The sequence below is a fragment of the Meriones unguiculatus genome, chromosome 2, assembly GCF_030254825.1.
Source record: "Meriones unguiculatus strain TT.TT164.6M chromosome 2, Bangor_MerUng_6.1, whole genome shotgun sequence".
Taxonomy (NCBI): domain Eukaryota; kingdom Metazoa; phylum Chordata; class Mammalia; order Rodentia; family Muridae; genus Meriones; species Meriones unguiculatus.
The window spans coordinates 173,895,779-173,911,413 of NC_083350.1; the positions used below are offsets into that span (position 1 = coordinate 173,895,779).

The 15,635-nt window shown below is 42.6% G+C and overlaps 1 long non-coding RNA gene across 1 annotated transcript; it reads left to right on the forward strand.

Moving 5' to 3' along the window:
- The first annotated feature begins 25 nt into the window (after window positions 1–25).
- LOC132652229 (uncharacterized) lies at window positions 26–15,388 on the forward strand. Its single transcript, XR_009589709.1, has 5 exons — window positions 26–505; window positions 1,858–1,920; window positions 3,913–4,149; window positions 11,549–11,669; window positions 15,140–15,388. It is a non-coding gene; the product is annotated as an uncharacterized LOC132652229 (long non-coding RNA).
- The last annotated feature ends 247 nt before the right edge of the window (window positions 15,389–15,635 follow it).

Below are 15,635 nucleotides of genomic sequence, written 5' to 3' on the forward strand. Positions count from 1 at the left end.
GGTGCTCTTGGTACCGACCAGGCAGGAAGCCAGGGCAGACTTTGCTCCCAGAGGCCTTGCAGTTTACTGGGTAAAGCGACTAGTCTGGTGGCTGGAGCAGCGCAGCACTTGAGAGACACCCTGGGAAACAGGAAACACTTCTTACAAGAAGAGATGGGGTCGAAGGCGGTGTCTACCAGGAACCCTCCCTACACAGGTGTAGGCTAGTCAAGAAAATGCCCCATCACTAGGTCACTCTCCAGAGCATAAAGCTGAGACTGGCACAGGCCTGTGACTCCAGAACTTGGGAGGTGAGGGCAGGAGAATCGGGAGTTCAAGGCCATCCTTGGCTACACAGTGAGTTTGAGTCTGTCTTGGGAATACATGAAAACTTACCTCAGAAAAAGAAAGCCCTCACAGGAACACAACAACCTTTATGGACACTATTTTAAGCACTCAAGGAAGCTGATGGCACAGCTGTTACCCCCAGTCCTGTGACTCCTGAGCTTCTAATAAAGGATAGCCAGTAAGTGTCGAGTGAGTTAAGCAATGGGGCCCACACAGATTTTGCCGTTTAATGTTTCTACAATTCAAAGGGGACTATGGGCCATGACGCTTCTTCACCCCAAACCTAGAAGATAGCTGCTCTTTTTCTTTTTGCCCCACACCCAGCAGCAGATAGTAAAGACCACATTCAAAATCCGTCCCTTCGGAGGACCTGTCATTCCCACGCTACTGCGAACCCGCCGTCCTTTCTCATCTGGGTGACCACATTCCCAACAAGAATTCTGTCAGATCACAGTATTCTCTTAGTTTAACTGCCTCCCACTTATTTTTTTACTTGGCCAGGTTCCAACCTCCTGTTTCTTAATCCTCCCACCGCAGTCAGACCTGGCTTCGAGTCTGTCGCTTCCAGCTCATGACTGCCCCAGGGCCCTTGAACTTCCTGTTTCCCCAGCTTAGGATACACTTCCCTTGAGTCTTCAGAACCGTCTGTTTCTATTTATCTATTTGTGTGTATGTGTTTGGGCATGTGCACATGAGAGCAGGTGCCTACAGAGGCCAGAGCACTTGCAACTCCCCAGAGCTAGAGTATAAGAGTTGTGAACTGCCTGGCATGAGATCTAGGAACCAACCTCAGGTCCTCTGAGCCATCATCTCTCCAACTCTGAATCTTTAAATTGTTGAGGTATCCAATTGAAAGTGCAGAGACATTCTCCAAATCTGCTATTGACTGTTGCAGAGGGGAGAAAGGGTCTCTCTGTTTAGCTTTGGCTGTCCTGGAACTCACTCTGTAGACCAGGCTAGCCTTGAACTCACAGAGATCCACCTTGCCCTCCCCCCTCCCCAGTGTTGGGATCAAAGTCATGCACCACCATTGTCCTGCTGACTTTCTTATTCTTTATTCTTTCTTTTCCTCTCTCCAGGTAAGCTGGGAGGTGCAGGGACTCTGTTACAACCTAGAATGATGTGTAGGGCAGAAGACATTCACTAGATGTTTGCAGAACATAAAAATTGCTCTGAACCCCCCAAATAAGGTCTTGTCAGGTGTCAGAGGGAAGAGTGGGAACTTCTATGGTGCCATTCCAGCTGTGGACGGCAAACACATGTGCTCTGCCCAAGGGCAGTGCTCTCACTTTAGAATCCAAACCTGGTGGGCCTTCCGCTTGGCCACTGCCTTGCTGTTTACCCCTCGGCGTCAGTTTTCTTAGCTACAGCTGTGACTGGAGTACGAGACAGTCCTTGTGGTAGGCTGTTCAGTGAAAGTTGCTGGAAGCATCAGTTTTAAATTACCCCCAATAAACTAGATCACGTCTCTTGATTCTATCTGGCACACCCAAACCTCCCTTTTCCCAGCCTCTCTTTTTTTTTTCACAGATGCCCTCTGACCTTTCTCCCTATACCTGTCCCAGGGCCCACATTCGAGTCACCCTAAAACAGGTAGGAAAGAGGATTTAGTTCCCCTTTAACTTAAAAAAAAATCCAAATATTTAGAGAAGTTGAAAGAAAAATAAATTTAACATTTATTTATTTTCTACCTATGTTTCCCAACGTTACAGTTATGTCATATTTTGCACTCTGTCTGTCTGCTTTCCTGTCTCTCTCTTTCCCTGTCTCCCCCCCTTACACACACACACACACACACACACACACACGCTGTGCACGCACTTTGAGTTGCAATGGTCCTCATGCCTGAGTACTTCAGCGTGTATCCCCTCAGATTCAACCTCCACGCCTCTGCGGTGCCACTGCAATATAAACAATTTTATAGTTATTAAACATTATTTAACAGCCCATAATAACATTTTCTCTAGATCACCAATTATAGAATGAGTTTGGCCCAGAATCTACTGTAATTGGTTTTTATTTAGAATATTTTCTTGGTTTGGTTTTTTTTTTTGCTACCTGGAAAGTTTTGGAAAGTTCGGGCCGCATTTCCTTTTTCATGTGTGCCCCGCTATGTCGTCAAGACTTGTCGAAGATGTGCAAGCCTTCTGCCTCAGGCTCCCAACCCACTGCGACGACAGCTGATTGCCGCCAGGTCTGGCTTCTGGTGTTTTACAGAATGCCCCACAGCTTGGATTTGTCTAATGCTTTATGACTGGATTCTGGACACACAGTTTTAGTTAGAGTATTCCACAAATGCAATTGTATCTCCTGCTGCGCCCTTCAGCGAGCCACAAGGTCCATGTACTTCATTACAGTGGCACTTACATTTCATCACTTATTTTTATAATAGTGTCTTCTTTCTCCAACAGTTCTTAGTAAGCAATTTGAAATTCATTTGATATGGTAAATATTTTGAGACCTTGTGAGTACATTGTTCCCCCAAAGCCTCTCACCAAATGACCCTTACCTGAATCAGTTATTGTACTGGACACTGCAAAATGGTGATTTTCCACCCCAAACCCATCATTCCCTGTACATTTGCTACATACACTTACCTTTCACAAGATCAGCTTTCTCTTCCATACTCTTCTTCCATGGGCTCTTCTCTCATCCTTGGGTATTCACAGGCATGCTTGAAGAGGCTTTGTTGTCATACATTCTTTAAAAAGTCAGTGTTTTGTAATCTAGTGCCATTGAAGCTCAGGGCATGGGTCCGCACCTGCAGCTTCGCCTGAAATCTGCTTAGAAAAGTTAAGTTAAATTCTCAGGGTCCACCCAACACATTCAACAGGATCGCAGTGTATGAGGATGGCGGTGGTCAGGACACTCACGCTGCAATGAACACTGTTATCCATTTCCAACATTCATCTGAATTCTCACTTCCCTTTTTCACTCTTCCTCCATCTCCCTCCCTCCTCTACCTCTTTTCCTCTGCTCCTCTCAGCTCCCTCTCTCTGTCTTTCCTCCTCTTTCTCTTTAGGGCAGTCTTCTCAACCTGTGGAGCAGGACCCCTTGGGGGGGGGTTGCCCAAGACCATCAGAAAACAGATATTTATATTAGAATTCATAACAGTAGCAAAAATTACACTTATGAAACAACAGTGTAATAATTTATGGTTGGGGTCACCACAACATGAGGGACTGTATTAAAGGGTCGCAGCACTAGGTAGGTTGGGAACCACTGTTCTAGGGTGATGACAGCACCGAGTAGTCAGCCCAGGGCCTAACTCGCACTAGCTGGGTAATCATTCACACTTAGGCTATACGCTCTAAGACTTTTAAGTACTTAGAAACCAGGTCTCACGAACTTGCTGGCCTTGAGTTTACTCTGGAGCTCTGGCTGGCTTTGAACTTATGATTTTCCTTACTTAGCCTCCCAAGTAGCTGGGACTAGAGGCCTGGGTCACCTGCCCCACCCAACATTATTCCTTGGGAGAGGGTTCTGTAAGTGCCATTTATCTATTACATGAGAACAGAGTCGGCACAGAACAGCCAGGAAACAGAAAACTGTGAAAGACAGAGTCTCGTATTTTCTCTTTTCAAGTCCACTAGGTCTACTCTTGTGTTTTCTGCCATTCTTCCCTCCATGCGAGAGTGATTTAAGGTCACCCAGAACTGCAGATTCCCAGCTCCAACTTCCTTCTGCAATGCTGTGTGTTGCCTGCATTACCCAAGCCCTTCACTCAGCTTTCCCTGAGTTAGAGCTCTACAGCTACCATCTCCCCAATCTCTACAGGAACGCGGATGCCGGCATCTCAAATGCTTCCAGCTCCCAGCTAAGGTAAACAACTTCCGCATGCAGCAAAGAACTCACTGTCCATCCTTTCCTTGCTTCCTGGCAGCTCACTCATTGCCTGGAGCTGGACTCTGCTTCCCTCATTCTACAGTGAATGGGGAGTGGAGCCTGGGCATGGCTTTTAGGCTGAGTACTTTGGGGGTGATCTTGAACATGTGTGTTGTCTACTCCAGGGTTCCCATACTGCACCCATAAAAGGGACACTTAGATTTTTATCACTGAAGTGATAGTGTGTGATGATTGGGCTTTCGTAGCCTGGCTTGAATCAAAGAGCATGAGCTATATACACGGAAGAAATAAATTTAAAATGAGCATTTACTTGCATTAGAGAAAATGTTAATTGTCCTGGTACAACAAACCTATTATCACACACGCTTCTTAATTTCCACAAGCTGGTACAGTGTGTCTAAATCAGGTTGGGTTTCTTTCACATTGAGGCATTTTTCCACTGGAGGAGCTCCGTGCACTTCAGTTGTCTGTTAATAAAGAATCAGCCAGGCGCGGTGGCGAATGCCTGTAATCCCAGCGCTCAGGGAGGCAGAGGCAGGTGGATGGCTGGTGAATTTGAAGCCAGCCTGGCCTACAAAGCAAGTCCAGGAAAGCCAGAGAAACCCTGTCTCAAAAAGAGAAGAGAGAGAGTGATGAGAGTGAAACCGTGGAGACAGGTACCATCTGTCCCACCACAGGAAAACCTCCAAGACATGTAGTTCCGTTTCTGGTCACTTAAAAGCAATAGGTCTGGTTTACATTCGTTCTAAAATTTACTCTCCTAGACACCGATTTCAATTTGTAAAATTAAAACCCGCAGTCCATAAACACACACGTGTAAACTCATTGCCCAGGACCCAGAGATGCTCTTCCAAGTTCATGCACAGAGAAAAAGACTGGACACTTGTTGCTCCAATTTGGCAGCAAAGGGCTGCAAGTCCCTCTGCCTGGCAGAAAAGCCTTTTGGTCTTTTCACCCTGTCTCCCTTTTCTCTGGTGCACGGAAGAGCTTCAGGCTCACACTTTTCCCTGCAGCTGGCTCAGAAAGGTTGCAGGAAGGCCTCCACTGTTCCCAGCTGCCGCAGCGCTCGGTTTGGCTCGTTCTGAGAGAACATACGGTAGAGCAAACCCTTCGTTGTAGAAACATTTCCAGTGTGCGCTCCTGACGTCAGGTTATTTTTTTTTTTTTTTTGGCCTTTAAAAATATTTTTTATTCTTTTATTTTTTAAATATTAGTTACAGTTTATTAACTTTGTATCCCAGCTGTATCCCCCTCCTTCATTACCTCCCAATCCCACCCTCCCTCCCTCATCTCCTCCCTGTCCCTTTCCAAGTCCACTGATAGGGGAGGTCCTCCTCCCCCTTCATCTGACCCTAGCTTATCAGGGATCTTCAGGGCAGGCTGCAAAGTCCTCCTCTGTGGCCTAACAGGGCTGCTCCTCCCTCTGGGGGTGGGGGGAGGTCAAAGAGCCAGCCACTGTCTCATGTCAGAGACAGTCCCTGTTCCCCTTACTAGGGTACCCACTTAGATGCTGAGCTACCATGGACTACATCTGAGCGGGGGTTCTAGGTTATATCCATACATGGTCCTTGGTTGGAGAAACAGTCTCATAAAAGACCCCTGTGCCCAGATATATTTGGTCCTTGTGGAGCTGCTGTCTTCTCCAGGTCATACTAACTCCCCCTTCTTTCATATGATTCCCTGCACCCTGCCTAAGGTTTGGTTTTGAGTCTCAGTATCTGCTTTGATACACTGCTAGGTAGAGTCTTTCAGAGGCCCTATGCAGTAGGCTTCTGTCCTTGATATTGTTTTCTCCTACATCCAATGTCCATCCCATTTGTCTTTCTAAATGAGGGTTGATCATTTTACCCCGGGTTCTCTTTCTTGTTTATCTTCTTTAGCTGTACAGATTTCAGTATGTTTATCCTATCTTATAGGTCTATATAAGTGAATATATACCATGTGTGTCTTTCTCCTTCTGGGATACCTCACTCAGAATGATCTTTTCTAGGTCCCACCGTTTGCCTGCAAATTTCCTGATTTCCTTGTTTTTAATTGCTGAGTAGTATTCCATTGTGTAAATGTACCACAGTTTTGTTTTTTTTTTATCCATTCCTTAAATTGAGGGAAATCTGGGTTGTTTCTGGCTATTATGAATAAAGCTGCTACAAACATAAAAATCTGGGCCCAGGGGTCTTTTCTGAGACTGATACTTCAACTAAGGACCATTCATGGAGACAACCCAGAACCTCTGCACAGATGTAGCCCATGGCAACTCAGTGTCCAAGTGGGTTCCCTAGTAAGGGGAACAGGGACTGTCTCTGACATAAACTCAGTGACTGGCTCTGAGGGCAGCCTTGCCAGGCCACAGAGGAGGACAATGCAACCAGTCCTGATGAGACCTGATAGGCTAGGGTCAGATGAAGGAGGGGAGGACCTCCCCTATCAATGGACTGGGTGGGGGGAAGGGGGGAGAAGAGGGAGGGAGGGCAGGATTGGGAAGGGGTGAGGGAGAGGGCTACAGCTAGGATACAAAGTGAATAAGTTGTAATAAATTTTAAAAAATAAATTTAAAAAATTTCCCAAAAGAAAAAAAAAGACCGTTTGCCACTTACATCTGTAGAGGTCAGAGAGACAAGATGGAGGTGGGTGATACCACTTGGTTAATTTACTCTTTTTCTTGGGACATGTTGTGTGGATGACCCATTTTTTTTTTCTTCATATTTTTCATTTGTCCAGTGATCTCCAGATTCCTTAGTTGGGTGCTTTTATTCTCCTGGAAAGATGAAAATAAAACCCTGCTCCAACCCTAACTCTGAGGTTTTGGCAGGCTCTACCTTTCCTAAGGCAAAATGTTTTTTGGCAACAGAAAAAGTCTTTCAGTTGAAATTAAAAATTTCTTTTGAAACTAAATATACCTTAGAATGTGTGGATAAATATACCTATATTTTCCTTTCTCTTTATATATAAATTCAGGTTTAAGTGTATTTATTTTTAGAATCACAAAGGACATTCACTTTGAATTTCAGCCTGCCTTTTGCAAGTGGCTTTTAAATGTAAATCACTGTAATTCTTATGTGCCTGCCTCTGCCTCCCAAGTGTTAGGATTAAAGGTATAAACCAGTACCTGGCTATGGATTCCTTATAATAGTTATTCTCATAGGGTCGTCCTATTTTATTTTGGTTCTCTATTTCCCCTTATTTTTTAATGTTAGGAGTAAGCTTTTAAGTTTTTTGAATGTGTAATCCATCATTCTTTCTTATTTATTCTGAATTTGTTCCCTGGCAAATTTTAATATCATAGTCTTAACTAAAAACGATGCCAAATTGTCCACTATCTCATTATTTTCAGACATTTTGTCTGTCTTGCCTGTATGAACAACATAAAATTTGATGTCTTCACTAAGTTTTGGTAGGTTTTGCCATTTCTAGTCATGCCTCCCGTGACCAGATATCTTTGCCATTTATCTGACGGTTAACGGTTTTCCATTTTGATGACCACATAGCTATCCCATTGCACATGCACTGTGAATCGGAGAAGACAGAGATTTTCCTTCAGCTTTCCCAGTTGTTTGTCTGATAGCCAATAGTGCTGTGCTGATTTTTCGGTTCCTTCCTCAGCATTGGCTGTTCCATCCCCTGGTTTATAGGCTGCCGCTTTCCACTAGTTTTGGTTCCATCAGTGGTTGATGAGCCATTGACACACCATACATTAGCCAAATGTGGTGACCATTCCGTTGGGCCTCACATTTCAACAGGTGTCTCTTTGTGGAGAGGATTTTAAGGAAGGTAATAGCAGGCAACTGAGCTATTTCCTCAGAGAGGGAAGGCACAGACTCCTTTGTTACCACATCCTGGTTTTGAAGGAATTCGGATAGGTATCAGTTCCACCGTAATACCTTTCCTTCTATGGGTAAGCCTGCAAAGGACTTTGCCTTCAAATGGATCCAACTGAGCATTGTAAGGAGTATCCTTATAGCCATAGGGTGGTTGGCAATGACCGAGTATAAGGTTCTCCATGCGTTGTAAAATGTCCGGTCATTTAGAAACTAAAGTCCAGTGTTTAGTTTCTCACAGAGAAAATATTCTTTGTATATGGAAAGTGTTTACAATAGACGCCAACAGGCAGGTGTTGGTGACTCCTTTTTGCTTCATAAAGAGTCTCCAGTTGCCAATTTACCAATAAATATGATATCTGTAATTAGGGTATAATCTGGTTCAATATTGGTCAGGTTTGCATTCAGGGAGATGAGCTTACCCGTGGTTGCAAAAGCTGCTTTTTGTTCCTGTCCCCATTGGAAATTAGCTGCCTTTCTAGTAATCCTGTATATATACATTAATCTGTAATATGGTATGTGACTTCTCTAGTGGCAAACATACCATTTGGAGCTGTATCTGAGTTTTGTCCCCGGGTGGTGGAATTGAAGGCGTGTGCCACCACCTGGTTCACTATAACTCTGGAATTTAGAAAAACAAGTAATTTACAGAGATCCACCTGTCTCTGCTGGGATTAAAAGCATGGAGCTACCACCGCCCTGCTCAAATATTTTATCTTAGCTCAGAATCACTCCAACTCGTAGAGATTTAGAAAACAAGGTTGAACTTTACTAACCCTTTGAATTTACTTAAAACATCTAAAATCTCTTAACTGTGTTTTTAATACAAAAACAACAAAAAAATTACTTTTTGTTTAAGAAGGAGACTCAAAAGCTGATGCCCAAGACGGCATGGGCCTGTGGCAATCTACGGTCTGACATTCTAACATAGAATTAAGGCATGTTGTTTGAGAAAACCCATTTTTCCTTTCATGCCAGTAAGGCAAGTGTGCCTTTGCAAATTATCATTTGAAAATATTATTATTTTTTTATTTTTATGCCTAGTTTACAATTTTCAAGGTAGGGTGATTGGTACCTTTGGAAGACCAACAGCTGTTGGGTCCTGCTTATGTACAACCTGAACAGCCTGTGACTACTCTTGATTAAAGTCTTTTAATGTTTTTCTCAGAAGCATTCTTCATTTTACCGTTTGTTTCTGAGCTTAGAGGAATGTTAATCTGTGTTTTCCATTGCTGCAACAAATCATGTCCCCATAAAATAAAATATGACTTCAATTTTTCTTTCTGTCCTTCTGGCACTATACAGTTGACCCATCTTGCAGTTTATTTTACCAGAGATAAAGTTCCAATCCCTAGAAGCTGAATAGGCCAATCTGGATGCCAACATTTTGGTGAAATTATTGTTACGTCTGCTCCTGTGTCTAATAAGACTTTGATTTCAATGTTGTTTACTTGTACTTGTAACTTAGGTCTCTGACCATTTATAGCAGTTTGACAAAATACTAGTTTTTTCGGTCTCTGCTGAATTCTTTGGTTTATCTACTGAAGCTGTTCTCTGATTACATCCAGAGCTATGTTTTTAACAACAAGGATTAAATCGTTTAATTGCTCTGTGGATCAGTTTCCCTGAAGCTGACAGGGAATGACTGAATCAAATTTGAAACACCTGCTGGAGGTCCCCAGGGGTGGTTCCCAATGACAAAGGGTTACCTTTGCCTTTCCCTTGCAGTACAAAGCCAGTCTTTGCCACACCTGCCTACTCCAGAAGCCTGGGCCTCCTTTTAGAATTATCTATAGAAAAAGCATAGTTTTTTTTAGGAATGCTTTGCCTACACCCCTTTTCAAATGACCTTGCTTATCACACTTAAAACATCTGACATTTTGATTTTTCTTAAAACTTTTAGGAATTATTCTCCTTTCACAGTAGCATCATAATCATGAGATCCAATTTCAACCAAATCTCTAATCCAGTCCTCTACTGGTGCTAATCTTGCCTTTAAAGACTTGATCACACTTTTGCATTCTGAATTAGCATTTTCAAAAGCCAAAGGTTCTGTTAATACTTTTCTGACTTCTGGATCTGATACTAATCTATTTACAACTGAAGTCAATCTTTGCAAAAAGTCAGTGAAGGCTTCTTTTGGGCTTTGTATAATTTTAGTAAATGTTTCATACCTCTTTCCTGATTCTTCAACCTTGTCCCAAGCATTTAAAACTGTTAACTGACATAGTGCCAAGGTATGATCATCAAATTCAAGCTGCCTCTGTAACTCAGGGTATTGACCTTTACCTATCAACTGATATTGGGAAATATCAATACCTCTAGCCTATTTTGCTGTTCTATGGCCCTAGCTTTCTCTTTCCACCATGTTCACCATTGTAACTGAGGACCAGCTTCCAATATTGCTGTTGCCAAATCTTTTCGGTCTTGAGATAGTTTTGTTCTGAGTTGCCCATGAGTTTAATTATCTCCTTCACATAGGGTGAATACATACCAAATGAAATGATTGCTTCCCTATATTTCTTCAAATCTAATATGTCAATAGAATTCCATTTAACTTCTTAATAACCTTTAGGGTGCCTACTGTCTGATGGTAGGTCTTGTATAGCAACTGTATAAACTCAGGCTGGTTTTCTAACAACCTTGGGCCACCTGTCTTCAGTTTCATCATTCAATGGTGTGGTAGGTTCTTGTCTAAATTTCTCTGGCTATGTCTGAGTATTTTTCTCATTTTTTCTTTATAAGTCTTTCTAGTTTTCCTTCTAATGCTTGTATCTTACCAATCCATTTTTCATATTTTTCTTTTTTCTTTACCTCTAAAGCTTTTTTCTTTGAGAGGGTACGGAAAGCCACTATGGCTATTAAGGATAATCATAATCAATACTGAACCAATTTCAGTTAAGTCATTTGGCTTTTTATTTTATACTTCTGTTTTTTTAAGCCATCTAAAGTAGCACAATACAGGGTCATAATGCTTTGTATTATGTTATTTCCCATTTTTAACTTTTTCTTTGAGGACTTCCCAGGTGACTTATCAAATCTGATAGCTTCTCAGTTTGTCTGCAGCTGCCACGATTTTTCTGTCCATGCCACTCACTGGAGTGCCAAAATTCTTTTTTAAAAAATCTCAATCTTTCAATTTTACCAATAAAGACTCGGGAGCCAGATGCTGGGATGAAAGCTTGATAGGTCAGAGAGGCAGAGAAAGCACCCAGACATCCAAAAAGGGAAAAAAGAAGAGCTCCTTCCCTATGGTATTTCCAAAAACAAAACATGAAACAAAACAAAACAATAAACAAAAAAACCACTCAAACTCAATGTCTCTCCCTTCTACTTCCTGTTCATCTCTCCTGACTTCCTCTTATGGTTTATTATGTTCACTCCCTGTCTACTGGTTGCTTGCTCTGCCTCTTGATTTATGTAAGGTTATCTTTACTTAATATTGTTCATGTGATCAAATATCCCACAACACATGCACATACTGGTACTTCACTGAATCTAGACCATCTCGGTTTCTCTTATTTTATCCACTTCTTATTTGTTTCTCCCCTCTTCTACAGAGAACACTGATTCCCCAAAGTGCCGATACATTTTCTCTGTGCTGTCCTACAACAGAACAAACTATTACATTGCCATTGTGTCAATCCCCGAGCTCCAGCAAGCCCCTCGGGGAAAGTCCAGGTTTACTTTTAGTTCTTTCTCTTCTTATGCGCAACGCTCTGTTTAAAAGTCACATGCATTGATTGGGGTGTGTGTGTGTGTGTGTGTGTGTGTGTGTGTGTGTTTGTGTGATTGGGTTTATACATATGCTGATTTCATGCTTTTTAAATAAGCTATTTGACTTTTAAGGTTTAATTCTACCTTTTTGCATTAATTAAAAATTTTGAGTTTATAGAATATATAACTCCAAAGTCTAAATGAAGGCTGGGTGTAATGGCATATGCCTTTAATCTTGCACTTGGAAAGCAGAGATGAATGTATCTTTGTGAATTCCAGGCCAGTCTGGTTTACTTAGCAAGTCCAGGCTGGTCAGTGCTACATAGAGAGATTCTCTGAGACCCAATTTCAAGACACACACACACACACACACACACACACACACACACACACACCCTATCCTACAACAAAACCCTCTAAACTATATGAAAAGGGAATTTGGAGACATTTGGGTCACTTCTCCTGCTTGTAACCAAACCCCTTTTTTTTCTTGCGTGTCTTTCTTTGTTGTACCGCTGAAGGGGAGATGAATACAGGGCTGGAGAAATGGATCCGAGGTTAAGAGCACTTACTGCTCTTGCAGAGGAGGAGGATTTGAGTCCTAGCACCCACACGGCTCCTCGCAACTGGGTACAGCTCCAGTTCCTGGACATCTGATTCCCTCTTCTGACTTCCACAGGTTCATGCGTGCATGTGGTGTGCATTCATACACACACATATCCACATAAAGATAAAAATGTTAAAGTTAATTGAATGCATTTAATTGTGAGCCTATGTATTCCATACTTTCTTACCCCAAAAGGTGACACACACATGCACACGCATAGACACACGCACACACTGAAGAAATAACTTTGAAGTAGGTGTTTACTTGCATTAGAGAAAATGGTAATTGTCTAGTATAGCAAACTTCACAGACACTCCTTACTTTACACAAGATGGCGTGGTGTTCCCCAGGCAGGCTGGATTTCCTTCACCTTGAGGCGTTTCCCGACCAGCATTCTGTGTACTTTAGCTGTCTGTTAAGAGAGAACAGGAGAAACTGTGGTGACAAGAGACCATCTGCTTTGTACCACAGGAAACAGCCCCTAGTCAGGTTTCATTTCTGGTCATTTAAAAGCAAAAGATATAGTCTGCATTCATTCTGAAATTCAGTTTCTGCGGACACACCGATTTCAATCTGTAAAACACGGAAAGTGTTTGGGAGCTTGCATTAGGGATAACTAGAATCTTCTAAGTTTTGCACAGTGAGCACAGAAAGTGAGGGCTAGTCCTTCTTCCTCTGTAGCTTCTTCCACCCTCCCTCTCTCCCTCCCCTCCCCCCTCCATTCCTTCTTGTAATAAGGTCTTGCAAGTCTAGGTTTTCTTTGCCTCTAGCCATCTCTTTCACTGTTCCCTACAGAACAGTTATTATTGTTATTGTTATTATTGTGTGTGCATAGGTGCATAGGAGACTAGTGTATGCTTTAGTTGTTCTCCATCTTGTTTATTTTTGAAATATATGTTGTATTTATTTGTTTTTAGAACTACAGCTATTTATTTAGTGTTTGGGGGTTGTGGGGGTGAGTGCACACTCTACAATTTGTTTGTGGGGCTCAGAGGACAACTTGAAGTTATTATTTCTCTCCTCCCATTATATATGTCCCTGGGATTGGACCTAGGTGTTCAGACTTGGAGGCAAGCAGCTAAACCAACCTCACTAGCCCTATTGTGTGTGTGTGTGTTGTGATGGGGTGGACTTTTGATCAGAAGAGGGCATCAAATCTCTCAGAGATGTAGCTATAGATATTTTGCAGGCTGCTTAGTTTATTACATAGTTGCTGGGATTGAAACTTTGTTTTCATGATTCAGGAAAAAGTACTCTCAACCACTGAGCCATCTCTGCATCCCGTTTTTAAGTTTTTAGAGTGTGTCTCAGTGGATGGAGAGAGCTCCCCAGTTCAGGGATCCTCAGGGATCCACTTGTTTCAGATTACAGAAGTGGTGTGAACCATTTTGCTTTGCTTTCTTACTTGGGTCCTAGGGATCTGACTCAGGTTTTAGAGGGCTTTACTAATTGAGCCACCTCTCCCTCCCCTTCTCTTCCTCCTTCATTCCCTTTCCTTCTTCCCACAAGATCTTGTTTTGTGGCCTAGGATGACCTTGAACTCAGGATCCTTTGCTGTCGCCTTCTGTGTTTCTGTGTTTGATTATGTATTCCTTTGTTTGTCTGTTTGCTTTTGTTTTTGTTTTTTTCAAGACAGGGTTTCACTGTGTAGCCTCAGTAGTCTTGGTCTTGCTTTGCAGACCAGGCTGGGCTTGAACTCACAGAGATCTGCCTGCCTCTGCCTCCCTGAGTGCTGGGATTACAGGCATGTCCGGCTGATTATATAGTACTTTCATAGTCAGAGACAAGACATATTTTCTTAAAAGCTACTTAATCCTCATATTCTATATAAAATGTGAGTGTAAAAGAAATATCCCTACATTTTTCATTTCAAGTACATTAATGTGAGAAATCCCCTTGGAGGTCAGAAATAGTGCAGTGCACGGGCACATGGGGGCACTGTGACCAAATTTTCATAGTAGGAACTACAAAACCTAAAACAACCAGCCTGCACGAAGGCTTCTACACTTTAGAACTTCTGTCCTAGACATTTCTAGTTACCATCTCATTGCGTCCTCACGCAACAATATCGGTGATTACCACCGCCAATTTCAGGGAGGAGATCTGAACCTCAAAGCCATGCAGCCACTTCAGTTGTGTACCTAGGTAAAGATTTTATTTTATTTTTGAGTTTCGTGTGTCTTTTCCTTCCCTCCTTCCTTTCTTTTCTTGAGTCAGGGTCTCTCTATGTAACCTTGGAACTTGCTATGTATTCCAGGCTGGCCCCAGGTTCACAGAGGTCTGCCTGCCTCTGTCTCAATACCTGGTATATTGTAATTGTGTGTATTTGCTTGTCTGTGGGTAGGTATATGCTTGCATGTGCAGCTAGCTATTCTAGGAGACCTGAGATCTCCCTAGGTCTTGAGTTATAGGCAGTTGTGAGCTGCCTGAGGAGGGTGCTGGGAATTGAACTCAGGTCCTCTGCAAGAGCAGTTATGCATCCTTAACCATTGAGCCACGCACGCCTCCACTCTCAGCTACTTTACTGTGAAAAATGCTAACTGTGGCCGTTAGGCTATAACCCAGCCAGTTCTTGGTGAGCATTCTGCATTGGGTGTCTGCAGTGTTATAGTTCTCTCGTAAGCCGTGGCCTGAGTCTTGCTATCAATTGCTCTACCACTAAACTCAAGAGTCTAAGCACAGCTAAGGAACATAGAATCAGTTGTTGAACAAAAATGGATTTTTCATCAGGAATGTATCCTAAAATAATAGAAAGCCTGGAGAGTAGGGAAGTAGAATTAACATCTTGCAGTCATTATTTTTCTTCATTTGTACACTGAGCCAACAGATCATCGAAGAACTTACTTGGTGGACTGGAGAGAGGGCTCAGAAGTTAAGAGCACCTGCTGCTCTTCCAGAGACTCAACACCCGCATCAGCTGGCCCGTCTTCATGCAGCTTCAGCTCTGCAGGGTCAGAGCTTCTGACCTCTGAGGAGACCCGCATTCTTGTACACGCGTACACGTATGCAAACACATACTCATACACACCCATGTATGCACATGTAACATTTTAAAATTAAAAAATAAATGTAAAAAAACCACAAAAGTTGTTTTGTAATTGGTAAATAAAAACTCCACGCATCTATGAGGTGTATCATGTCTTCAAGCATACGTTGTGGACTGGCTGAGCTAATTGGCACATTCATTACACTTACGCTTTCAGGGTGAGGACACTTAAAACCTATCCGGTGATTTTCAAGCACATAATGCTTATAAATGGGTCACTTTGTTGCACAGTAGCTGTCATACACATTCTTCCTGTCTCCCCCCGTGGAGGGGAATG